General features: G+C 47.5%; 1 protein-coding gene across 3 annotated transcripts in view; it reads right to left on the reverse strand.

Moving 5' to 3' along the window:
* The window catches only part of PTP4A1 (protein tyrosine phosphatase 4A1), a 31,459-nt gene extending 14,770 nt beyond the window's left edge, over positions 1 to 16,689 (reverse strand). For 2 of the 3 annotated variants that reach the window (XM_044289408.1, XM_044289407.1), the window contains exon 1: positions 16,377 to 16,685. The gene's annotated coding sequence lies outside the window, so the exon portion shown is untranslated. Of the gene's footprint in view, positions 1 to 16,376 lie in introns of all 3 variants that reach the window. The other variant, XM_044289409.1, reaches the window with a different exon arrangement.
* Between the last annotated feature and the right edge of the window lie 9,236 nt (positions 16,690 to 25,925).

The following is a 25,925-nucleotide window of genomic DNA, read 5'->3' on the forward strand; positions in this document are numbered from 1 at the left end:
AGGATGAAAATACTGGTTTAGTTTACCGGTAAATCCTTTTCCAGGAGTCCGACATGACAGCACCCATGGAGGTTGTCCTATTGGTCTCTGTAGGGACAGGAAGCGAGAGAGATTAAAAGGCCCCCTCCCCTCCCACTCTCCAGTGTTCTTTCAAATTACTACACCGGATAGGATCCAACACCTTTATTAATACAATGTTATATTCACACTGCTTACAAGGCTGGAACCAGCATAACAGGGAGGGTAGTACAGGGTGCTGTCATGTCGGACTCCTGGAAAAGGATTTACCGGTAAACTAAACCAGTATTTCCAGGACGTCCCTCCATGACAGCACCCATGGAGAACTAACAACTGAATCTCCTAGGGGGGGGGGACTACTGCCTGAAGGACTTTTCGCCCAAAGGCCAAGTCCTGTCCGGCCAATACATCAAGCCTATAATGCTTGGCGAAAGTCAGGAAGTTAGACCAGGTCGCAGCCTTGCAAATCTGGTCAACTGTAGCGTCGGCCCTTTCAGCCCAGGAAGTTGCCATCGCTCTCGTGGAATGTGCCTTCAGATTTAAGGGGCAGGCCATTTCCTGCAGTCTGTATGTTTCTCTGATGGTGTCCTTAATCCACCGTGCCAGCGTCTGTTTTGATGCTTTCAAGCCTCTATTTTTCCCACCGAACTGGATGAACAGATTACTTGATCTCCTCCAGGAACTGGTTCTGTCCAGATAGGCTAGGATTGTTCTTCTAACGTCCAGCCTCTGGAATCTTTCCTCCTGTATATTTTTGGGAAAGGAACAAAATGAAGGGAGTGTTAGCTCCTGTTCTCTATGGAAAGTAGAGACCACCTTGGGAAGAAAAGCTGGATCCGGCCTCAAGATTATGCGGTCATCCAGAATCCTTAGATAAGGTTGTTTAATTGATAAGGCCTGGATTTCCCCTATCCTGCGGGCTGTGGTTATAGCCAGAAGGAACACCGCTTTTAGAGACAGAAATTTTTCGGATGTCTGCCCAATCGGCTCAAAAGGAGGATCACATAACCCTTCTAAAACTATGTTTAGACTCCAGGGGGGAACCGACTGTCTCAAGGTGGGTCTCAATCTAGAAGCTGCTCTTAGAAAGCTTTTAATCCACCTATGGTCTGCAAGGGGACTATCGAGACAACAGCTGAGAGCCGAAACCTGTACCTTGAGTGTGCTGGGTTTCAGACCTGCATCGAACCCCTCCTGAAGGAACTCTAAAATACAACCCACTGTGGGGGATGCGGAATCTGTATGGTTCTGTGACAACCAGGATGAGAACTTCTTCCAGACCTTGTTGTATATTGCTCTTGTGACAGGTTTTCGGCAGCTCTGTAAAGTTGAAATTACCTTGTCCGAGAGTCCTTTATTCCTTAAGGTCTGCCTCTCAGGATCCATGCTGTAAGGTTCAGTTTGTCCAGGTTGGGGTGAAACAGAGGACCTTGTGATAGAAGATCCTGTCTTTTTGGAAGGGATATTGGATCCCTGATGGACATAGTCTTTAGAACCGAAAACCAGGCTCTCTTGGGCCAAGCTGGGGCTATCAAAATCAGCGTGGATGAACACCCTCTCAATTTCTTCAGGATCTGCGGTATGAGGAGAAGTGGGGGAAAAGCGTAGGCTAGACTCATGTCCCACGGTTGGGAAAGAGCATCCACCGCCAGTGGTCCTCCTCTTGGGTCTAGCGAGAAGAAACAGTCCAGCTGAGTATTTCTGCTGGACGCGAATAAATCCACCTGAGGTCTCCCCCACTGCTGGCAAATCAACTGGAATACCTCCTGGTTCAATTTCCATTCCCCTGGCCTGACTAACTGTCGGCTGAGAAAGTCCGCTGTGCGATTGAGAGACCCTTTCAGGTGTGTGGCTGAAATGGATAAGATCTTTTCCTCTGACCAGCTGAAGATGAGATCCGCTAGCCGCTGGAGATGAGGATTCTTCGTCCCCCCTTGTCTCTTTATGTAGCAGACAGTTGTTATGTTGTCTGATAGAAGTCGGACATGATGACCTATGAGGAGATGTTCTGCCGCCCTCAGGGACTCCCAGACCGCTTTTAGCTCCCGGTAGTTTGAGGATCGTAGGGCGTCTGTATTTGACCAGCTGCCCTGAAAGAACTGATCCTCTATGTGAGCCCCCCAACCCTGGCTGCTTGCGTCCGTGGTTAACGTTCTGAGTGGTAACGTGTTCCAGGAAATCCCCCGGGACAGGTTTCTTGCTAACAGCCACCAGGAGAGGGAGCTTACTGCTGTGTCCGAAAGAGATATCCTGGCGTTCAGAGATCTGTGGTCCTTGTCCCAAGAAGAGAGGACTTCCGCTTGGAGAGTTCTTGAATGGAATTGGGCCCAAGGAACTGTTGTGATGCATGAGGTCATCAGACCCAGGACTTGCATGGCTTCCCGTAGAGTCCGTTTTTTCTTTAGTTTGAAGGTTCTTATTCTTTCCCTTATACTGACCTGCTTGTCCTGGGGAAGAAGAGAATATTGGGTCACGGAGTTTAGGAGGGTTCCTAGGAACTTCTTTTGTGTTGCTGGATGTAGGCCCTGATTTCTCCAGGTTTATTTTCCATCCTAGACGTGTGAGCAAAGATAGAGTCCATTCTTTGTGAAGCTCTAACTCCTCCTGTGAGTCTGCTACAAGCAGAAAATCGTCTAGGTAGGGAATTATAGTTACCTGTCTGTCTTAGATAGGCAACTATCTCCGCCACTACCTTTGTAAAGATCCGTGGGGCTGATGAGATCCCAAACGGGAGACATTGGAACTGGAAATGCATAATCCTGCCATCCTTCTTGATTGCGAACCTCAAGTATTGTTGGTACTGAGGGTGAATGGGGACGTGGTAATAAGCGTCCTTTAGATCCAGGGTGCATAGGAACGCCCCTGGGCTTATCAACGGAATTGCGGATTTTATTGATTCCATCTTGAAGTGGTGATGTGTTATCCATTTGTTTAGGAATTTCAGGTTGATTATGGTTCTCTTGGAGCCATCCGGTCTGGTTATGAGGAAGAGCTTTGAATAGTGACCCTTGAATTCTTCTGAAGGAGGGACTTGTACTATTGCGCCCAAACTCAGAAGTTTTTGGATGTCCGCCAGAAGTTGATTCTGCAGGGAGGTCGACTGAAATATTGTGGCCTGAAAAAGATGAGGAGGGGGAAGGCGAAACTCTATCTTGAACCCTTTCTGAATGGATTCCAGGATGTATTGGTTCTTGGTTATCCGGGTCCATTCTTCCCAAAAGAACTGAAGTCTGCCCCCTACTGGTCTGGCGTCATTGTTTCTCAGGCTTGGAGTTGGGATTAAAAAGGAAACCCCGACCTCTTCCTCCTTTGGGGTAGCTCCACCTTCCTGTCTTCCCTTTACCTCTGGGAGTGCCCTGGAAGCTGCTGGTCGTCTTACGAAAGGGCAAGGGTTTCTTGCCTTTTTCCTCCGGAAACCCTTTCTTTCTGTCCGCTGTTTTCTCCAGGATCTCGTCCAGTACCGGACCAAAGAGGTGAGAACCTTTAAGAGGTAAGGCGCATAATTTATTCTTGGAGGCTATATCCCCAGACCAGGATTTTAGCCACAGGGCTCTCCTTGCCGTATTTGTTAGGGAGTCTGTTTTTGCTGCGAACCTTATGGACTCTGCCGAGGCGTCTGCTACAAAGGATGCGGCCATCTTAAAGAGAGGCAGGGATGCCAGAATTTCTTCCTTAGGGGTGTCCCGCTTGAGATGTTCCTCCAGCTGGTTCACCCATAAACACAGAGATCTGGCCACGGAGGTAGCAGCAATGTTGGTATTTATGCTGTTGGCCGACACTTCCCATGCTCTTTTGAGCAAACCGTCGATCTTCCGATCCATTGGTTCCTTTAGCTGGGCTGAGTCTTCAAAGGGGAGAGTGGTTCTCTTTACCACCTTTGCCACTTGAATGTCTACTTTAGGAACTATATCCCACAGTTTTGTGTCCTCTGAGTTGAACAATAGTCTGTTCTTAAACTCCCGTGGAATGTACAATTTTCTATCGGCATCTGCCCACTCGTCTATGACTAGGTCCTTTAAGGTCTCGTTTACCGGGAACAACTTTTTCTTCTTAGCTTTTAAGCCGCCGAACATCTCGTCCTGTATCGAGCGAGTCTGTTCTTCCTCCTCTATATCCATTGTCTGCCTTACAGCCGACAGGAGGGGATCTAGATCTTCTTGCGAGAAGAGATATCTTCTCTGGTCGTCGGCCATATAAGACGAGCCCTGATCATCATCCCCTTTTGAGGTTTCCCCTTCTGACAGATATAAACCTTCCTCAGAATCTGACTCCCTAAGAACACGGGGTCTCTTGGGGGGAGGGGAGACGGCACAGGGTCTCTGTGCTATACTAGAGCTGGCCGCTTGGATCTCCTCCTTCACAATCACCCTCAGATCAGCCAAAAGGGAGGATTGTTCGTCTCTGAGGATCTTTGCCAGGCAGTCGCTACACAGGGCTTTTACATGTGCGTCCCCCAGTCTCTTTGAGCAGAGAGCACATCTTCTGGGTTTCTTTTTGGGTTCTCCCAGCGTTTTAACCGTGGTGTCTTTCTCTCCCTGGTATGGAAGAGAGAGAGACCATTAGTCCAGTGCCAAGAAGAGAGAGAGGGACCGGAATACAAGCCTCACTACTTACATGACTCGGGTTAGGGATGTCTGCGCTAGAATCCATAGCTGACATCTGGACCTCCATACCACGCTTGGACAATCAAACTGACACACAATTTATGTCCTACCTGGTCCACCCGTTGCCGCGCGGCTCCGCCTCCTTAAATCCAGGTGGGGGGGGACTCAATCAGACGAAGAGTCGACCCCCCCTTGCGTGCATTCCGCCGGGCTCAGCGTTCCCTGGGCGCCGCCATCTTGCTTCCGCCCATGTGACCTCACTTCCGGTCACATGGGCCTGCACGTCAACGGGAGGAGCGCCGAGCGCAGGAGCCGCAGCCGATCCCAGAGCTCCCGAACACGGAAGAAGCGGCTTCGGCTCCCCGATACCGCGGCCACCCACAGCTTGATGCGGAAGGAAAAACAGGTATCAGGGGAAGCTAGGGGACCCCTACCCAGAGAGGTGCTAGCCCCAGGGCCTTCCAGAGCCTGAAGAGGAGAGGGAGACCCCCCCCGACCAGGCTCGGCCCTGAAATAGATTCCCAGAGTCGGGAAAGATTCTCTCTGCTCCGATCCCTGTAGGGACAGGAAGAACACTGGAGAGTGGGAGGGGAGGGGGCCTTTTAATCTCTCTCGCTTCCTGTCCCTACAGAGACCAATAGGACAACCTCCATGGGTGCTGTCATGGAGGGACGTCCTGGAAAATACATTAGGTCAAATATGCCCATTTATTTGGGGTGGTAGACCACATATCTCATATGTAGCAACAACCAAATCTGGGGGCAGAAATTGCTGTTTAACGTCTTGTGAACCATCGCAGACACATTTTGTCCATACTGTCCATTACAGTACACGACACCAGGTGCAGGATATTTTACAGGTCAACAGATTACTGCATCATTTACAGTCACATACCAGCAACGATCACAAGTTTTTGGAGCATGTGGATGGGTTGTCTAAGATCTCATCCACTTTGCTCTTACTGTAGAGAACCCACATCATTTACGTCATGTGTGGCAGTACCCCCCACCCCCGTGAGCAACAGTGTGATGGGTGCTCCCTTCTAAAGGGTTTTCACACCTTTGGGTGGCCATCTGCCAGACGTGTAGAGGGAAGCATACTTACCTGCTCCCTGCTGCTGGGTTACTTCTCTCCACGTGTCACCATCCTTTTTGATGAGGGGCACGTGGCCGCTGCAGCCCATAATTGGCCACAGCAGTGACGTGTCCTCCATGCATCATGTCACGCGTTACTGCAGTCAAAAAGGAAGCGCACCAGTGGGGACTGAAAGCCTGAACCCAGAGGCAGGGAACACGTGAATAACAGCCTATGAATGAACAGAAAGTCCTCTTACGACTTGCCCGTACACACACACTAACCAATTCATCTCAGTAACCTGATCTCTTCATCTGTAAGGGGCTGTCCTCGCTGGTGAAGAATATCCCGTCGTTTGACCTCTCACCAGGCCCAGAGTTTTCTGTGCCTGTGGCGGAAGAATAGAGGCTCTACTGCTTCCAGCACAGCAACTGTGCATGCGCCACTAACCAGTAGGCCACTACACAGCAGAGGTGCAGCTGTGAGACTGTCAGGGCCAGGGGAGATGTCCCACTATCATTCAAGAACCAGGGGACACTCTTCATCAGCAGGGACAGCCTCTCACTGGTTGATAGGATAAATTTGCCAATTCCCAATCTGCAGCTAAAAAGATGCAAAGGAGGACACCGGGTAAGTGGTCTGTTTCCTATAAGGGTTTTCACTGGAAAATTCCATCAGCGGTGGACAAAAATCACTCTTAAAACCTTTACTCCTAAAAATAGCACTTCTATGACGCTGCAACTCTCACCTTGAAGACACAGCAGAAACACCACACCAACCAGGCACATACTGAACTGTGAAGAGGAATATTAATAGTCCTGTCCACCCACCACTAGCTATATCAGGAAACAGCTGATCAATGATCAGAAAACTCAGCCCTATGCCAAGATGGTCTAAGGCAGAGCTGGCCAACCTGCGGCTCTCCAGCTGTTCTACAACTACAACTCCCACCATTCCCTGCTGTAGGCAGACTGGGCATGCTGGGAGTTGTAGTTTTGCAACAGCTGGAGAGCCACAGGTTGGCCGGCCCTGTTCTAAGGGGTCTACAGCCAAGCACTCCATTCCAGAACTGAGCAAAAAATAAAATAAAAATAATTGCTCGGATTCTATTAAAATGCAAATACCAGCGCACATCATAGATTGCTAGACACTAAAGAGCTGAGTAACAGTAGCCTGAAGCACCACTACACGGCACCTGCTGAGAACAGCTGCACCGGTCATCAAAATCCCAAACCCGACAACCACTTTAACGCACCTGTCCGGTTTCAGGAGGAAACCTAGCAATACTGCGGATCTGCTTGTAATAAAGAAGTGATTATTTACCTGGCAGATCACACACTGCCGCTACAGTTCGCCTCCTGGCTGGGATCTAGTTACCTGGTTGCTGTAGTGAATTCATGTCAACATGTTACTGCTGCAGCCGATCACTGGCCTCAGCAGTGCACTGAAGAGGCCAGCGACTGGCTGCAGCCATCACCTGTCGATGTGTACAACTTCAGCAGAGTTACTGACATGGTGCCCAATTCTTTGACTCCTCTTGTCACTCATGATGATTGTGTGCATCGGGTAGTTTAAGATGCGGTGCAGAGTTTAGTCCCAAGACACTTCTGCTTATTCAGTCCTGCTCATGGATTGGCCAGCATTGCTCACGTGACCAGCGCTGGCCAAACCAAAAGGCAGTAGAAAGTGTCTTGGGCTACCAAACGCACCAGCTACTCCAGAGGCGGTGCAGCCATCTTGGATGGCAGACGGAGCTCAAGAACATCTACAGCTAAAAAAGATGAACAGCACGCAAGTCCTCTGATCGCTCCCCAGTTAACGTAATTTTGTTTTCTTACAGTGGAGGGACACTTTAAGGCCTCATTCACATACTGCAAATCTTCTCAGTATTTGGAAACCAAAATCAGAAGTGGCTGCAATGAAAACTCAATCTTTCCATTCTGTTTCTTCTGCTTAGGATCCACTTTAAGTGTGGCTCCTCGCAGCACTTCGAGCATGCCGCTCCGTTTTATAATTGACACTACAAATTCTGCCTATGGCCTGGAGATGAGGCTCAAACCCTCGCTGCGGTGCAGATGTTCAGTCACCAGCTCTGGAGAGTCCAGCTCTAAAGTCTCTGAATGGTGAGTGCAGCTCTGGACCATGGCTCTAACTCTGGATCAATACAAGTAGGGCTACTTTCACACTAGCGTTTCCTTTCCATTTTCCAATATTGCGATTAGTCATAGGATCTCAATACTGGAGAAAAACGGTTTTGTCCCCATTCATTGTCAACTGGGACAAAACGTAACTGAATGCCCCAAAAGGCATTCCGTTCGGTTGCATTCCCATACGGGAGAGCAAACCACAGCACGCTGCGGTGTTCTGTTATGTGATGCAGAGCAAGACGGATCTGTCGACCCACAATGCAAGTCAATGGGGACGGATGAGTTTTCTCAGACAATTGAAAACTGATCCGTCCCCCGTTGACTTTCAATGGAGTTAATGACGGATCCGTCTTGGGTATGTTAAAGATAATACAAACGGATCCGTTCATAACGGATGCAGACGGTTGTATTATCAGTAACCAGGGCTGTGGAGTCGGTAGATAAATGCTCCGACTCCTCAGTTTTTTGTACTTCCGACTCAGACTCCTCTGTATTTAATATGCAAATGTATTTTATACATTCCTTGAAGGAAAGAACATACATGTCATTACCAAATGACTACTGGCTGGGAAGCCAACAGTCTACTGTATTGAACAGTTTAAGCAAAAGACAAACACAATGAAAACATTATCAAGTGGCTGGATAGTAACAGCAGGCATAAACATCAGGAACTTTACAAGTTAAAAAATGCAAACCACATTATTTGGTTGTTTTAGAACAAAAACAAAGCTTATCCATATGAACCAAAAACAATCTGTAAAACCTAGAAATGGTTTATATTAATCTTCTTCACATCACTGAACGCGTTTGTTTTGCGGTTACGTGAGGCACTGCATGCATTGGCCTTTATTCTTACAGTAGAGAAGTCATTAATTATAACTGTTTATGAATTCGGACATTTAAGCTTGCTTTTTTTTTATTCCAATTTAAATTTAGTAGGAGTAGAAATCGGAGTCTGTTCATTTTTTGCCGACTCCAGGTACCCAAAATTGACTCCGACTGACTCCTCGACTCCGACTCCACAGCCCTGTCAGTAACGGAAGTGTTTTTGCTGAACTCTGCCCGATCCAGTAAAAACACTGGAGTGAAAGTAGCCTTATGCTTTGCAATGTATTAAAGAGCCACCTAAAACTTGTAATATGCAGCTGCAAAATGCCGGTATTCACACTGGAGAGTTTTTGCATTACCACATCCCAAAAAACGGTTACTTTCCTTTCTACAGAGTTGTGTGAGGGCTTGGTTTTTTGGGACCATTTGAAGTTGGTGACACTAATGTGTGGAGGGGATTTTATTTTTTCCACTGAAATGCATTTTCAAAGGAAAAAAGGTGGTTTTTTTTAACTTCGAAACTTGTTAATTTAATAAAAACTATTTTTACAATTATTAGGACCCCACTTTGACATGCAGTCTTGATCATTTCTATGATACTCAATCACATTATTATGACCACCAGCTAATATCCATAGCAACCACCATGTGCAGCACAGACAAACTCAATAGGTCCTAGTAGGTTGTCACAGGTATCTGGAGACATGTTGACTGCAATGGGGGAGGATCCATTGACTGAACAGACAATATATCTGTGGTTCCACAGATGCTCAATTGGGTTCATGTCTGGAGAAACAGGGGGCCAGGGTAGTACTTTAAGTCTTGGTCATGCTCTTCCAACCAATGTCAGACATTTCTAGCTGCGTGACATGTTGCATTGTCTTGCTGGAAGTTCTCATCTGCCCAGAAAAGACAACCGGTGTCTATAGGTGTACATGATCTGCAAGGATGGATTCATTGAGTGCGCCTTCACATGGATAAGTGGGCCTAGAGAACAAAACAGTCCCCAGACCTTCACACTCCACCAGCTTGTGTTCTTCCAGCAATGGTTGCAGGGCGTTTGTTCTGACGTTTCTCCCTGACACACCAATGTCCATTCGTTTGGTGAAGCAGAAAACACTTTGCCCATCAGCCCAGGTAAAATTCCCATACGGCATGAAAATTAAAGCCCTTTCTGCTTTACAGCTTTGTTAGCAGAGGTGCAGTGACAATCTGCCTGCTTTGGAGCCCCTTAAAGGGAACCTGTCATTGGGATTTTGTGTATAGAGCTGAGGCCATGGGTTGCTAGATGGCTGCTAGCACATCCGCAATACCCAGTCCCCATAGTTTTATTTACACAATAAAAGCACACAGAGCTATGGGGACTGGGTATTGCGGATGTGCTAGCGGCCATCTAGCAACCCATGGCCTCAGCTCTATACACAAAATCCCCGTGACAGGTTCCCTTTAAGTAGTAGGGCTCATTGAAAGAGGTCATCCAAGACTAATCCAGATTTCCCCAGAGTGTCCGACCCAAGGACATGATCATATTTATCTGGTCCCAAACACGACAGACCCAATCCAGCAGGTCTTTGTCTTGGAAAGACCATTGAACCGTTTCATTCATGTATGGTAGACCCCTGGTTTAGTTTGGCGGGGATCTGCTCTGTAGAGTGTCAACCATCTCGCACCTTCATAGCCGACGTTTACCTCACATCAATAGCACGTGGTGTTCCTCAGTTTTCCCTTATTCACAAAGGTGTCATTTGTCCTCTCACCATACTGTCACCACACCAGTTCACAAACTGCTCACTTTCAGAAATACCTCGGCCCAAAAGCCAATAATCAACCCTTTTTGCATCTCTCAAGTCGCCCTATTACCTATGACAGCAACAAGGGAAATGTGTGCAGACCACCTATAGCATGGTAACATACCCCCTAAGGAAGCTCGATACGTGCCTTCGTTCATGAGCTATGTGCTGAAAGTACCAAGTGGTAGTAATAATCTGTATATTGATAGGCAATCATAGGGCTCCAGATGGCGACCATTGCGACTTAGAATTTTAAAATGGCGACAAGACTTTAGTTGCAGCTCTGCTGTTGAATACAGCGGCGGGGCACATGAGATGATAGTTCTCTGCCCCGCCACCGATGTTCTTCTCAGCAGCGCAGTGGAGGAGTCTTTTTCCCCTGTGCGGCTGCCACCAATAAAAAAAAGAGACAGGAGGAGGAGGGGAGGGGCTGTGGGCACTGCGCCACCAAGGAAGATAACTGACCTGTTAATACAAATACAGGAGGCGGGTGCCGGAATCAAATAGCCGGCACCAGACCTGACAGGGAGCGGCACCTGAGGGGTTAACTGCAGCGGATCGCAGCTCCCTGTCAGAGGTCAGGTGCCGGCTATTTGATTCCGGCACCCGCCTTCAGCATTTGTATTAACAGGTCAGTTATCTTCATTGGTGGCGCAGTGCCAATGAGGGTTTAAAAAAAATAAAAAAATTAACTCACCTCCGCCAATTGATCACGTAGCTGCCGGTCTCCTGTTCCTTCTTCAGGACCTGTGGTGATGTCACTGAGCTCATCACATGGTCCATTACCATGGTGATGGATCATGTGATGAGCACAGTGATGTCACCACAGGTCCTTTGACAGGTCCTGAAGAAGGAACAGGAGACTAGCAACTACACGATCAACTGGAGGAGGAGAGTTCATTTTTTTAACCCTCAATTGACCACCTTCTACTAAGCATTCTGTATTAAAGAATGCTATTATTTTCTAGGGATCGACCGATTATCGGCCGATATTCAGGATTTTGAACGCTATCGGCATTTATTTTGCCGATAGCGTATGGGGAACACAGATCGCGCTGCTGACAGCGCTCTCCGTGTTCCCTCAGCAGCAGCACAGGGGAGAAGGAGCAGTGTCTCCTCCCCCTGTGCTGCTGCTGCCAATGAAAGGACAGGGGACAAGAGGAGGGGAGGAGTATGGCCACTGCGCCACCAATGAAGCTTAATCTCTTATTTATTCATATACAGGAGGCGGGAGCTGCAGAATCACATAGCCGGCTCCCGGCCTCTATGAGCTGTAGCTGCGGTAGTTAACTCCTCAGGTGCCGCGGATCGCAGCTACAGCTCATAGAGGTCGGGAGCCGGCTATGTGATCCTGCAGCCAGCTCTCGTCTCCTGTATATGAATAAATTAGAGATTAAGCTTCATTGGTGGCGCAGTGCGCTCCCCCCCAGTATTAAGCATTGGTGGCGCAGCGCGCCTCCCCCCCCCCCCAGTATTAAGAATTGGTGGCGCAGTGCGCCCCCTCCCCCCCCCAAGTATTAAGCAGTGGTGGCGCAAAGGGCCCCCCCACCCCAGTCGCAGTGCGCCCCCCCCACAGGATCCCCTCTCCCCTGCTCCTCCGATCGGAGCCCCAGCAGTGTAATGCTGGGAGTCCGATCGGTTACCATGGCAGCCAGGACGCTATTGAAGCCCTGGATGCCATGGTAAGCTCCATGCTGCTGTGTGCACAAAGCACACAGCAGCAGGGACAGTGTGAGCTCCTATTCACCCTGATAGATGTCTATTAGGGTGAATAGGACTAGAGTTGTTGCGATACCAATTTTTTGATTCGGTTTCGATACCATGAAAAAGTATTGCGATACTCGATACCATTCGATACCACGCGAAAAAAATAAACAAAAAAAGCCACGTGCATTCCTCATTTTTAAAAATGGCGAATCGCGCAGTTTTTATTTTATTTTTTCTGTTCCGGCATTCACCACCTAGATTTTTTTTAATATATTTTAATAGTTTGGACTTTTCTGACGTGGCGATGTAATATGTTTATTATTTAAATATTTTATATGTGAAATTGGGAAAAGGGGGTGAGTTATACTTCATATTTTAGTGTTTTTTGTTTGTTTTTTTTACACTTTTTATTTAATGACTATTTCCCCCTTAGGGGCTAGAACCTGGGATCTTTCATCCCTTTTCCTATTCAGCCTGATAGATCTCTATCAGGGTGAATAGGACTCCACACTGTCCCTGCTGCTCTGTGCACACAGCATCAGGGATGTTACCATGGCAACCAGGGCTTCTGTAGCATCCTGGCTGCCATGGTAACCGATAGGAGCCCCAGGCTTACACAGCTGGGGCTCCGATCAGAAGCTGCCACTGCACCACCAATGAGGGGGGGGGGGGGGGGAAAGAGGTCCCTGTGGCCACTGCCACCAATGATTTTAATACTGGGGGGTTGAGAGGGGCCGGCACACTGTGCCACCAATGATTTTAATGGGATGGGTGGGTTGAGGGGGGGGGGCAATGATAACTACCTCTTTATACAGGAGGCGGGTACTGGCAGATCAGCGGCAGTTAACTGCCGCTGATCGCAGCTCCCTGTCAGGGGCAGGGTGCCGGCAATGCGATTCTGCTGCCGGCACCCGCCTCCTGTATGTGTTAAAGACTGACTACACTACTGTATATGAGTCCAGACTTTCACTATCAGGCCACACAGAGCGGCGCCCAGCAATGTCCCAGCACTCACCATTAGTCCTGGGCGCCGCTCCGTTCGCCTGCAGTGCTCCATTACTGTCTCCTGTCCTGCTCCACATGCTGCTGATTACTATCGGAGCGATGGGAGGAGACATCAGATTCACTAGTGGGCGTTCCTTCTCCCTGGCTGTAGCGCTGTCCAATCGCAGCGCAGGGAGAAGGAACGCCTACTAGTGAAGCTGATGTCTCCTCCCATCGCTCCGATAGTAATCAGCAGCATGTGGAGCAGGAGAGGAGACAGTAATGGGGCACTGCAGGCGAACGGAGCGGCGCCCAGGACTAATGGTGAGTGCTGGGGCATCGCTGGGCGCAGCTCTGTGTTGAAATAATCCTATCATTGGTGGCGCAGTGCGCCCGCCCCTCCTCCGCCCCTCTCATCTCATTGCCGGCGCCGCCCCTCCTCCGCCCCTCGCTTCTCATTGCCGCCCCTCGCTTCTCATTGCCGCCCCTCCTCCGCCCCTCGCTTCTCATTGCCGCCCCTCCTCCGCCCCTCGCTTCTCATTGCCGCCCCTCCTCCGCCCCTCGCTTCTCATTGCCGCCCCTCCTCCGCCCCTCGCTTCTCATTGCCGCCCCTCCTCCGCCCCTCGCTTCTCATTGGTGGCAGCGGCAGCAGCAGCAGCACAGGGGGAGGGAGGACAGCTTCCTTCTCCTCGTGCTGCTGAGAGAGAACATGAGCGCGCCGATAGCAGCGCGCTCATGTTCAGAGATACTAGACTGCGCAGAAGCGCAGCCCAGTATCGAAAAAACGGAAATCCCGGTATCGTATCGATACCGGGACAAAAGTATCGATTGGGTATCGAAATTTCGATACCCGCAACAACCCTAAATAGGACAAGGGTTCTAGTCCCTAAGGGGGCTAAAAGTTAGATTTAAAAAAAAAAAAGTTACAAAAATAAAAAACACCAAAATATTAAATATAAATGAAAAAGAAAGATTTACAAAAAATTAAAATACACATTAACAATAAACATTAATTTTCAGCAGATTTGTGGGAATTTTTATTTTTTTCAAAAATGAAAATTCCCAGAATATCGGTATAAATTATCGGCTATCGGCCTGAAAGTTCACAAATTATCGGTATCAGCCCTAAAAAAAAAAATCAATATCGGTCGATCCCTATTATTTTCCCTTATAACCATGTTATAAGGGAAAAATACAGTGAATAGACTTTTATCCTAGCAACCATGCGTGAAAAATCGCACCGCATTCACACTTGCTTGCGGATGCTTGCGATTTTCACGCAGCCCCATTAACTTCTATAGGGCCTGCGTTGCGTGAAAAATGCACAACAGAGCATGCTGCGATTTTCACGCAACGCACAAGTGATGAGTGAAAAATCACTGCTCATGAGCACAGCTCGATAGAAGTGAATGGGTCCGGATTCAGTGTGGGTGCAATGCGTTCATCTCAAGCATTGCAGCCGCGCATAAATCTCGCTCGTGTGAAAGGGGCCTAAGGGTGAATAGGCAAGGGTTCCAGGGGGCTAATAGTAAGAGAAAAAACAAACAAACAAAAAAAACACTAAGGCAACTTTCACACTTGCGGCAGTGTGATCCGGATCGGAACTGCCCGCCGGATCCGCCGATCTGGATGTGACTGAACGAATTTGTGAGACGCATCCGGATCCATCTCACAAATGCATTGCAAGAACAAATCCATCTCTCCGCTTGCCATGCAGACAGACGTCTCGTATCTTTTTATGGATTCGGCATTCCGGTATTTTGAATGCCGGATCTGGCACCAATACATTCCTATGGGGAAAAATGCTGGATCCGGCATTCAAGCAAGTTTTCAGGTTTTTTTGCTGGAGATAAAACCGTATGCTACGGTTTTCCCTTTTGCCTGACCAGTCAAAATGACTGAACTGAAGACATCCTGAACGGATTGCTCTCCATTCAGAATGCATGGGGATATACCTGATCAGTTCTTTTTGGAAATAAAAAACGCTAGTGTGAAAGTACCCTAAAATATTAAGTTTAAATCCCCCCTTTCCCAATTTTACATATAAAATATATAAATAATGAATAAATAAACAAATTACATAGCGCTGCGTCCGAAAAGTCCAAACTATTAAATTATTTAAAAATATCTCCTATGCGGTGAGCGCCGTAACAGACAAAAAAAACCATGCGCTTTGCCATTTTTTGTCACCCCAGAGCTACGAGGACTGGGTATTGCGGATGTGCTAGCGGCCATCTAGCAACCCATGGCCTCAGCTCTATACCCAAAATCCAGATGACAGGTTCCCTTTAAGCCAAGGCTTATCCTATAGCTAGGCCATCACTAACTGGTCGGCAGGGGTTCGACACCCCATACCGCCTCTGATCAGATGTTTGAGGGTAGCTCTGTCAACTATAGTGGAGGTAACTTATTACTACAGCACTCCGGAAGCTACACTTGAGAAGCTGGTCGTTAGTGGTGTGGGGGTGTCAGACCTGCGGCGATCAGCTAGTGCTGACCTAATCCTGAAGGCCACCTATTTAAACCCGGGACTACAAAGGCCGTTTGTCAAATATTTTAGAGCTGCGTTTTGGCTGTCAATACACATCCAAATAGGGGAAACGTATGCGGTAATTCACATTAACATACAGTGCACTGTGTTCTAGTCCTTCTAAGCTGTCAACAGACTCAACACCATTGACAATTAGATACAGTGTCACGCAACAGAAGCCCCTCCGCGACACAATATAAAGCGTATTAGCACGCTGGCTCATTGGCGTTGGGTTCAACTCTGACCAAGGACATCTGCAAGGAGTATGTGCTCCCTGTGTCTGGGTGGGCTTCTGATGGGGAATTTAGATTGCGAGCACCGCTGCGGAAATGTCTGTTGGCGCTATAAGACACTATAAAAACAAAACAAGGAGAGAAAAGACGTAGAACTTGGGGTCGCTGGACACAGCTGATCACACAACGGATTAGACAGAACAATCCAACCTAAGTGTACAATTCTCATCCAAGGCTGCAGAGACCAGCATGGTGCCAGCAGCTGACAAGACCTGACATGCCCTGTCCCACAGCAGCCGCAATCCAGGAGACCGAACCCGAAAAGCAGCTGCACCCACAGCTCGGGCGACAACACAATGAGACAGCAGCAGACATGGCGGCCGTGCTGCGTCCAGCAGCCATATGTGCTCTAGCACAGGAGCACGCAGCATTGTACCCAGCCTCCCACTGCCGATACTTACAGGGCTATGCTTACTCATTGAAGATTGTATCTTAATCATACAGCCGGTCCCTAGGAAGAATCGGTGGTGGAGCCGTGAGGCGGCCGGTGATGGCGCATACAGCAAAAGGCGGTATCCCGTAGGCAGGGCACGGTGTTGCAGGCTCCGGTGACGGGCTGGATGCGGCCCCGACCTCCTCTCGCTGACTTCTCCTTCGTGACCAGTAAACAGCATGGGACGCGGCTCACGCACGACTCACACTTACGCCGGGCTGCCTGCGTCACAAAGCCTACATTATATATCGCCTGTGACGCGTCCTGCCGCCTGCCCAATCACTGCGCAGCTCGCTATCTGGGAAAGGGGCGGTACGGTGGGAGACGTGCCTCATTGACGTCAGTCCGCTAAAAGCCGGTGCGAACCGGTTGAACAATCAAAGAGCCCACGTCGTCTATGCTGGGGGAGGGGCGCTGCGGAGGTGGCGTTGGAGCGGCCGTGCTATAGGGTTTAGGGGCTTGTCAGGATGAAGGCGGTGGTCGTAATGGGGGAGAGAGTGACCCCAAACCGGGCGCGGGCATACTACATGAGCCGTAATGCTTGGCTCAGTGACTGGAGACGCGCAGCTAGTCTTGTCCTTGGTGACCAATCAGATTGCGGATACCATGTTTCCATGGCAGGGCGGAGGCGCTGATTGGTCGCTCAGTTTCCACAGGTCAGGCTGCTCTGCCGCTTCTGTGTTTCATCTGGAGTCACACGGTTCAGTGCTGCGCCCGTGTCATTGTGTTGTAGTGCTGCAGGCCGCGACTAAAATGCTAGAGACCTTTTTAACCCTTTCACCCCTGGAGTTTTTGGCGTCTTCGTTTTGCGCTCCCTGCCTTCCCAGAGCCATAACTTTTTTATTTGTCTGTTTACATAGCCATACGTGGGCTTGTTTTCTGCAGGCCAAGTTGTACTTTCCAACGCCACCGTTTAATATTGCATATGATGTAGTGGGAAGCGGGAAAAAAAATCCAAATGTGGTGAAATTGGGGGAAAAAAAACAATTCCACCACAGTTTTTTTTACAGTTTTTTTTATTTATTTACGATGTTCGATAAAACAGGCGATCTGAACTTTTCAGTGATACCATTCTGGGGTGTGTATGACATTTTGATTACATTTTTAAATTTATTTTTGTAGAAAATGAAGTGACCGAAAACGGCGAATCGGCCATTTGGATTCTTTTTTCCGTTTTGCTGTTTGCCGTATGAGGAATATATTTTTATACTATGGGCATTTTCGCACATTGTGACACCCATGATGTGTATTTAAATTTTTTTTTTTTTTTTTTTTTTTTTTTTATTATTATTTTGGGAAAAGGGGGGGTGATTAGAATTTTTATTAAGTTTTTTTTTTATAGGAAACTATAACATGCAACCATTAGATTGCTATTCTCATAGACCCCAATGCACTTGCGTTGGAATCTATGCGAAAACTGCTTGTTTCCTATGGAGCCCTATTACAGACAAGGGCTCCATAGGAAATACTATGCAGCAGCCTCCTGTCATTCACAAAGACAGGGGATGCTGCATACACGCTGCGGCTCCTCCAATCGCCACATGAGGGAGCCGGAAGCACGCGCAGGCTTGACCACGGCATCTGAGGGGATAGATGTCCGGGATCGGCATTACTGCCGGTTTCAGACATGAGCCGCTGGTGTCTGCTAGAAGAAGCAGGCAGCCACCCAAGGCTATGGCCCCCTTTCTGCTCAGGAGCAGGCGCCATCTTTAAAGACCCAGCCAGCACCGTACTACTATGGTGCTGGTCTGGAAGGGGTTAAAATGCATTTACCATGAGCTGTGGAGGATGGGAGTGGTAGTGCCTTTGGCTGAAACAATTATTCACAGTGGCAGTCCACACACCAATGCTCCCTAGTGCATTGCCCTGATGATGGGTCTCCTGCTTGATGGTAGTTGGTGTGCCCTTGTTTTAAGGTTTTTCATGGGTGCAGTGGCTGGCGTATAATAATTAACTAGGCCAGTTTTAGGAAAATAAACATCTCCCTTCACATAAGTGCAGAATAGGAGTTGTAAATGAATGAAAATACAGTTCAAATCACAGTGCAAATTTTCCCAGGTCAGGATGGGGATTGTCATTCCTTTCTATCTTCTCAAAGTTTCTCTGCAGAATCTAAGGTTCGCAATATTACTTTTGCAATTGTGGCTGTAATTTCCAACTGAGGGGTACAGCGCTAAGATATCGCTGACCAAGATCGTGTCTAAAGGTGAAGGGTGCATTAACAATGTCCCTCGAACTGCAGTAAAGTGTCAGTCAGCCTTAGGCCCATTTCACACGGGCGAGTTTTCAGCGCGGGTGCAATGCGTGAGGTGGATGCATTGCACCCGCACTGAATCCGGACCCATTAATTTCTATGGGGCTGTGCACATGAGCGGTGATTTTCACGCATCACTTGTGCGTTGCGTGAAAATCGCAGCAAGCTCTATATTGTGCGTTTTTTTTTTCACGCAACGCAGGCCCCATAGAAGTGAATAGAGTTGCGTGAAAATCCCAAGCATCCGCAAGCAGATGCGGTGCGATTTTCACGCATGGTTGCTAGGTGATGATTGGGATGGGGACTCGATCTTTATTATTTTCCATTATAACATGGTTATAAGGGAAAATAATAGCATTCTTAATACAGAATGCTAAGTAAAATAGGGTGGAGGGGTTAAAAAAAATAATTTACACTCGCCTCATCCACTTGTTCGCGCAGCCCGGCTTCTCTTCTTTCTTCTTCTTTGATGACCTGGGAGGAAAAGGACCTTTGATGACGTCACTGCACTCATCACATGATCCATCACATTGTCTATCACCATGGTGATGGATCATGTGATGAGCGCAGTAACATCATCAAAGGTCCTTTTGCCAGGTCCTGAAGAAAGAAGAGTAGATCCGCTACGCGACCAAGTGGATGGGGTGAGTTAAATTTGTTTATTATTTTTAACTCCTCAATGGACATTTTACAAGGCATACTGTATTAAGAATTTTATTATTTTCCCTTATAACCATGTTATAAGGTAAAATAATAAAATCTACAGAACAACAAACCCGAACTTCTGTGAAGAAGTCCAGGTTCGGGTCTGGGTACCAAACATGCCGATTTCTTTTCATGCGCGTGCAAAATGCATTAAAACGCTTTGCACTCACAGGGAAAAATCGCACATTTTCCTGCAACGCGCCTGCATCTTTTCCCCGCACGACACCCGCAACGTGTGAACCCAGCCTTAGAGAGCAAATACCGTACTGACTGACTCCAGTGCTCAGCCTTGTGGACTCTGGACCATCTAGTTCTTTCCTTTCTCTGTTCCTGGAGTACTATAAAAATAGTGAGATCTTTCTCTCTGTAGATAGTCCTTAAAGATGTGGATTCTCTGGAATCTTGGTCTAGTCCTGTGAGGAGTGGGGCACATGTCACAGCTCTCACTTCCTCTGCTAACTCTAGACTGAGTTTGGGGCAGACCTAGGTCTCACACCTAACTTTCTGCAGAGGCAGAGTCAGGATTATTAACCCCAACAGATCCATACTGGGTACACTACAATGCATTAAAGGTATTGGAGCATGCTGGGAGTTGTAGTTTCATCACAGCCGGAGTGCCGGAGGTTACCCATCACTGGCCTATCCTGAGGATAACACAATTGTGTGCTTGCGTAATATAGTCCGTTAGCCTTCTTTCACATGTCCATGATGATGTTCTTGATAAGATGGTCAGTGTTTCTTCCATGAAGCTGGCCACTAAGGCTCCGTGTGTCTGTTTTTGTCCTCTGTCAATAGTATTCTATGTGCACTGCTAGACAGAAAAGAAGATTTCCAGAGCATCTCCTACCATTGGACAGTGAAAACCACAGACAAAATTTGGATGGCACCTGTGTTCTGTCATGGGTTTTCCCTGGCCTACAGACTTCAACGAGCTTGTTTGATGTACATCACAGACCAAAGTAGTTCAAGCCTCCATTATTCATAGGTGAAATTTTGTTTTTTTGTTTTTGGGCAAAGTGTTGTTGTGACAACCGTAATTACACATCCATGTTTTTTGGATGTCGGAATACTAGAAATTGGACTTCAATACTGATAACAAGTTTACTGTCATGATTCTGGATATCAAAATGATACAAACCGGATTCCAAAAAAGTTGGGACACTATACAAATCGTGAAAAAAAACTGAATGCAATGATGTGGAGATGGCAAATGTCAATATTTTATTTGTAATAGAACGTAGATGACAGATCAAACGTTTAATCCGGGTAAATGTATCATTTTAAAAGAAAAATACGTTGATTTAAAATTTCACGGTGTCAACAAATCCCCAAAAAGTTGGGACAAGTAGCAATAAGAGGCTGGAAAAAGTAAATTTGAGCATAACGAAGAGCTGGAAGACCAATTAACACTAATTAGGTCAATTGGCAACATGATTGGGTATAAAAAGAGCTTCTCTGAGTGGCAGTGTCTCTCAGAAGTCAAGATGGGTAGAGGATCACAATTCCCACAATGTTGCTCAGAAAGATAGTGGAGCAATATCAGAAAGGTGTTACCCAGCGAAAAATTGCAGAGACTTTGCATCTATCATCATCAACTGTGCATAACATCAACATCTCTGTGCGTAAGGGTCAAGGCCGTAAAACCATACTGGATGCCCATGATCTCCGGGCCCTTAAACAACACTGCACCACAAACAGGAATGCTACTGTAAAGGAAATCACAGAATGGGCTCAGGAATACTTCCAGAAACCATTGTCAGTGAACACAATCCACCGTGCCATCCGCCGTTTCCAGCTGAAACTCTACAGTGCAAAGAAGAAGCCATTTCTAAGCAAGATCCACAAGCTCAGGCGTTTTCACTGGGCCAGGGATCATTTAAAATGGAGTGTGGCAAAATGGAAGACTGTTCTGTGGTCAGACGAGTCATGATTCGAAGTTCTTTTTGGAAATCTGGGACGCCATGTCATCCGGACCAAAGAGGACAAGGACAACCCAAGTTGTTATCAACGCTCAGTTCAGAAGCCTGCATCTCTGATGGTATGGGGTTGCATGAGTGCGTGTGGCATGGGCAGCTTGCATGTCTGGAAAGGCACCATCAATGCAGAAAAATATATTCAGGTTCTAGAACAACATATGCTCCCATCCAGACGTCATCTCTTTCAGGGAAGACCCTGCATTTTTCAACAAGATAATGCCAGACCACATTCTGCATCAATCACAACATCATGGCTGCGTAGGAGAAGGATCCGGGTACTGAAATGGCCAGTCTGCAGTCCAGATCTTTCACCTATAGAGAACATTTGGCTCATCATAAAGAGGAAGGTGCAACAAAGAAGGCCCAAGACGATTGAACAGTTAGAGGCCTGTATTAGACAAGAATGGGAGAGCATTCCTATTTCTAAAACTTGAGAAACTGGTCTCCTCGGTCCCCAGACGTCTGAGTGTTGTAAGAAGAAGGGGAGATGCCACACAGTGGTGAAAATGGCCTTGTCCCAACTTTTTGGGGATTTGTTGACACCATGAAATTCTTATTCAACATATTTTTCCCTTAAAAATGGTACATTTTCTCAGTTTAAACTTTTGTTCCGTGATTTATGTTCTATTCTGAATAAAATATTAGAAGTTGGCACCTCCACATCATTGCATTCAGTATTTATTCACGATTTGTATAGTGTCCCAACTTTTTTGGAATCTGGTTTGTACTTTGCTAAAAAAAAATTAGCTAGGAATATCACCCTTCTAAGCAGAGCACTCAACCATGTACTAGTCCATCTCAATAAATTAGAATATCAAAAGTTAATTTATTTTGGTAATTTAATTCAAAAAGTGAATCTCATATACAGTTGTGGAAAATTTCAATGGGCATGAATATTTTTTCTCACATTACACCCTCAAACCTAAGGCCTCATGCACACGACACAGTTTTTCATGGCTATTTTGCATCAGTGTGTGCATCCATTTTCTGGGCGTGTGTCTGTTTTTAATGTCAGTTTTGCATCAGTTTTTCATGTCTGTTAAAAACATGAAAAATTGATGAATTTGGCAGTTTTTGCTAGACTCACCCTTCTGAGAACACCCACAGGATGGTAGACCCCCAGCTAAAATAATGCCCCCATGTAGGCCCCCAGCTAAATAAATGTCCCCCACAGTGTATATAATTTTTTTTATAGTGCCCCCAGCTTTAATAATGCCCCCAATGTAGACCCACAGCTAAATAAATGTCCCCCACAGTGTATATAATCTTTTTAACCACCTCTAGCTTTAATAATGCCCCAAATATAGGGCCCCATTTTAAATAATGTCCCTCATAGTGTTTTTGTTTTTTGGGCCCTTAGCTTTATTATGTCCCCCATGGTTTATATAATGCCCCCATAGAGTCCTACAGCCAAAAGTAAATAAATAAAAACCCTCACCTTATCCACTTGCTTGCGCTGCAGTAGTCTCTTCTCTCTTCACAGAACGGGACCTGCTGAAGGTGCGCAATGACATCATTGCGCGCTCCCACGTGGTCACGTCACCACGCAGATCGCAGGTCCTGCTCAATGAACAGAGAAGAGTCTACCGCTCAGTGAGCAAGTGGATGAGGTGAGTTTAACCCCTAAATGGCCTGTGTACCAGTTTTAATGGCCGTTAGACGGGTGCACTCCTGTCAATCGGTTCCATTGGCTTCAATAGGGTCCATCCAGCCGTTAAAACGGCCAAAAATAGGACATCCTATTTTTGGATGGACTCTGTTCATTGGCCGTTAAAAGAACGGCCATGTGAATAGCCCCATAGACTTTCATTGGTGCTAAAAATGTCCGTGTGACGGACGTTACTTAGACGGCCGGCACGCGGCCATTTTTCACTGTCGTATGCATGTAGCCTAAGTGTGTATTATTGGGATTTTATATGATGGATCAACGCAAAGTAGCAAGTATGTGTGTAGTGAAAAGAAAATGATGCATGGTTTTCAAACTTTTTAATAACAGTAGCAGTTCAGTCTTATGAAGGCACTGGAAGTACCATAGTTTATAAGGTTGAAAAAAGACGTCCATCCAGTTCAGCCTGTTATCCTGCAAGTTGATCCAGAGTAAGGCACAAAAAAAACTGTGAGGCAAATTTTCCTCACTTTAGGAGAAAAAAAATTCCTTCCCGACTCCAATCAAAATTATTTCCTGGATCAACGACCCCTCTCTAGTAACTATAACCTGTAATATTATTACACTCCAGAAATACATCCAGGCCCCTCTTGAATTCCTTTATTGTACTCACCATCACCACCTCCTCAGGCAGAGAGTTCCATAGTCTCACTGCTCTTAGCGTAAAGAATCCTCTTCTATGTTTGTGTACAAACCTTTCCTCCAGACACAAAAGATGTATAAGCACATTAAAGTAAATGTACCGTGTGCTGTCGGTGGAGAACACCGACAGCACAGGTCTGCAATTTACTGACATGTGAAAGAGGCCTTAGTTAACAAAGGTGTCCCAGTGCTCAAAAATTCCATGGCTAATATTGAGGGCCTATCCAAAGATCCAACACCTGGCACCCCCACCAATCAGCTGTTGCATCATACGATTGGAAAAAGACATCTAATATATGTAAAGCTGAGTGTATGTATGTATGTCTGCTAAAGGAATCTGCACTGTTGCATTTACAATCACAAAATTTGGCACACAGTTTTACATCAGGTGTTTACAGTTTTAGACCGGGTCTCAGCTCTCTAGCACATACTGTTCCTGAGATATTCCCCAAAAATGCATTAGTCAATAGAAGCTTGGTCACATGACCCTTATCAGCCAATAGAAACTTGCAGGCCCTTAGTCTCCACATACAGTTTTAAATAGTTTCCATAACAACTGAGCCATTTTTCTTCTTTGCTGCAGGTCAGCTTTAAAAGGGCAGAGCACTGTGGATGACACTTTTAAGGGAGCGGAGTGCTGTGGAGGGCCCTCAAAAGACGGACTTAAAAAACCTAAACCACGCCCTGAGCCAGTTAGGCCACGCCCCTTCCCACTCCATAGCCTACAGGGATTGAAAATTATTAGGGTAAAAATCAACTGTCAGCTGCAGGGGAGGGAGGGTGACTTTCTCTCTGCAGCTCATGCTTAGACAGCACAGTGCTGCTGTCTGAGAGTGAGCTGTTCAAAAGGGCATCCCTGTGTCCGTCCAGACCCTGTGTCGGACAGAGGACGGGGAGTCTGAAAGCCAGACCTCTGGCCACCCTAGGGGCAGGCTGCTATGGAGGTCACAGTTAAGGTGACAGTCTGCTATGGAGGTTAGTGTTAAGGGGCAGATTTCTGTAGAGGCCACTGTTAAGGGGGCGGGGTGTTGTGGAAATCACTGTTAAAGAGACAAGGTACTGTGGAGTAGGGTTGTTGCGGGTATCGAAATTTCGATACCCAATCGATACTTTTGTCCCGGTATCAATACGATACCGGGATTTCAGTTTTTTCGAAACTGGGCTGCTCTTCTGCGCAGCCTAGTATCTCTGAACATGAGCGCGCTGCTATCGGCACGCTCATGTTCTCTCAGCAGCACGGGGAGAAGGAAGCTGTCCTCCTCCTCCCTCCCCCCTGTGCTGCTGCCGCTGCCACCAATGAGAAGTGAGGGGCGGGCGCACTGCGCCACCAATGATGGGACTATTCCCATTTCCCACACAGAGCGGTGCCCAGCGATGTCTCAGCACTCACCATTAGTCCTGGGCGCTGCTCCGTTCGCCCGCAGTGCCCCATTACTGTCTCCTCTCCTGCTCCACATGCTGCTGATTACTATCGGAGCGATGGGAGGAGACATCAGCTTTACTAGTGGGCGTTCCTTCTCCCTGCGCTGCGATTGGACAGCGCTACAGCCAGGGAGAAGGAACGCCCACTAGTGAAGCTGATGTCTCCTCCCATCGCTCCGATAGTAATCAGCAGCATGTGGAGCAGGAGAGGAGACAGTAATGGGGCACTGCGGACGAACGGAGCAGCGCCCAGGACTAATAGTGAGTGCTGAGACATCGCTGGGCGCCGCTCTGTGTAGGTCTAATAGTGAAAGTCTGGAGTCCCATATAAAGTAGTCAGTCTTTAACACACAATACAGGAGGCGGGTGCCGGCAGCAGAATCGCATTGTCGGCACCCTGCCCCTGACAGGGAGCTGCGATCAGCGGCAGTTAACCCCTCAGGTGCGGCACCTGAGGGGTTAACTGCCGCTGATCTGCCAGTACCCGCCTCCTGTATAAAGGGGTAATTAACATTGGTGGTGCAGTGTGCCCCCCCTCAACCCCCCATCCCATTAAAATCATTAGTGGCACAGTGTGCCGGCCCCTCTCAACCCCCCAGTATTAAAATCATTGGTGGCAGTGGCCACAGGGACCTCTCCCCTCCCCCTCATTGGTGGTGCAGTGGGAGCTTCTGATCGGAGCCCCAGTTGTGTAAACCTGGGGCTCCGATCGGTTACCATGGCAGTCAGGACACTACAGAAGCCCTGGTTGCCATGGTAACATCCCTGATGCTGTGTGCACAAAGCACAGAGCAGCAGGGACAGTCTGAAGTCCTATTCACCCTGATAGAGCTCTATCAGGCTGAATAGGAC

The sequence above is a fragment of the Bufo gargarizans genome, chromosome 4 (genome assembly GCF_014858855.1).
Source record: "Bufo gargarizans isolate SCDJY-AF-19 chromosome 4, ASM1485885v1, whole genome shotgun sequence".
NCBI lineage: Eukaryota > Metazoa > Chordata > Amphibia > Anura > Bufonidae > Bufo > Bufo gargarizans.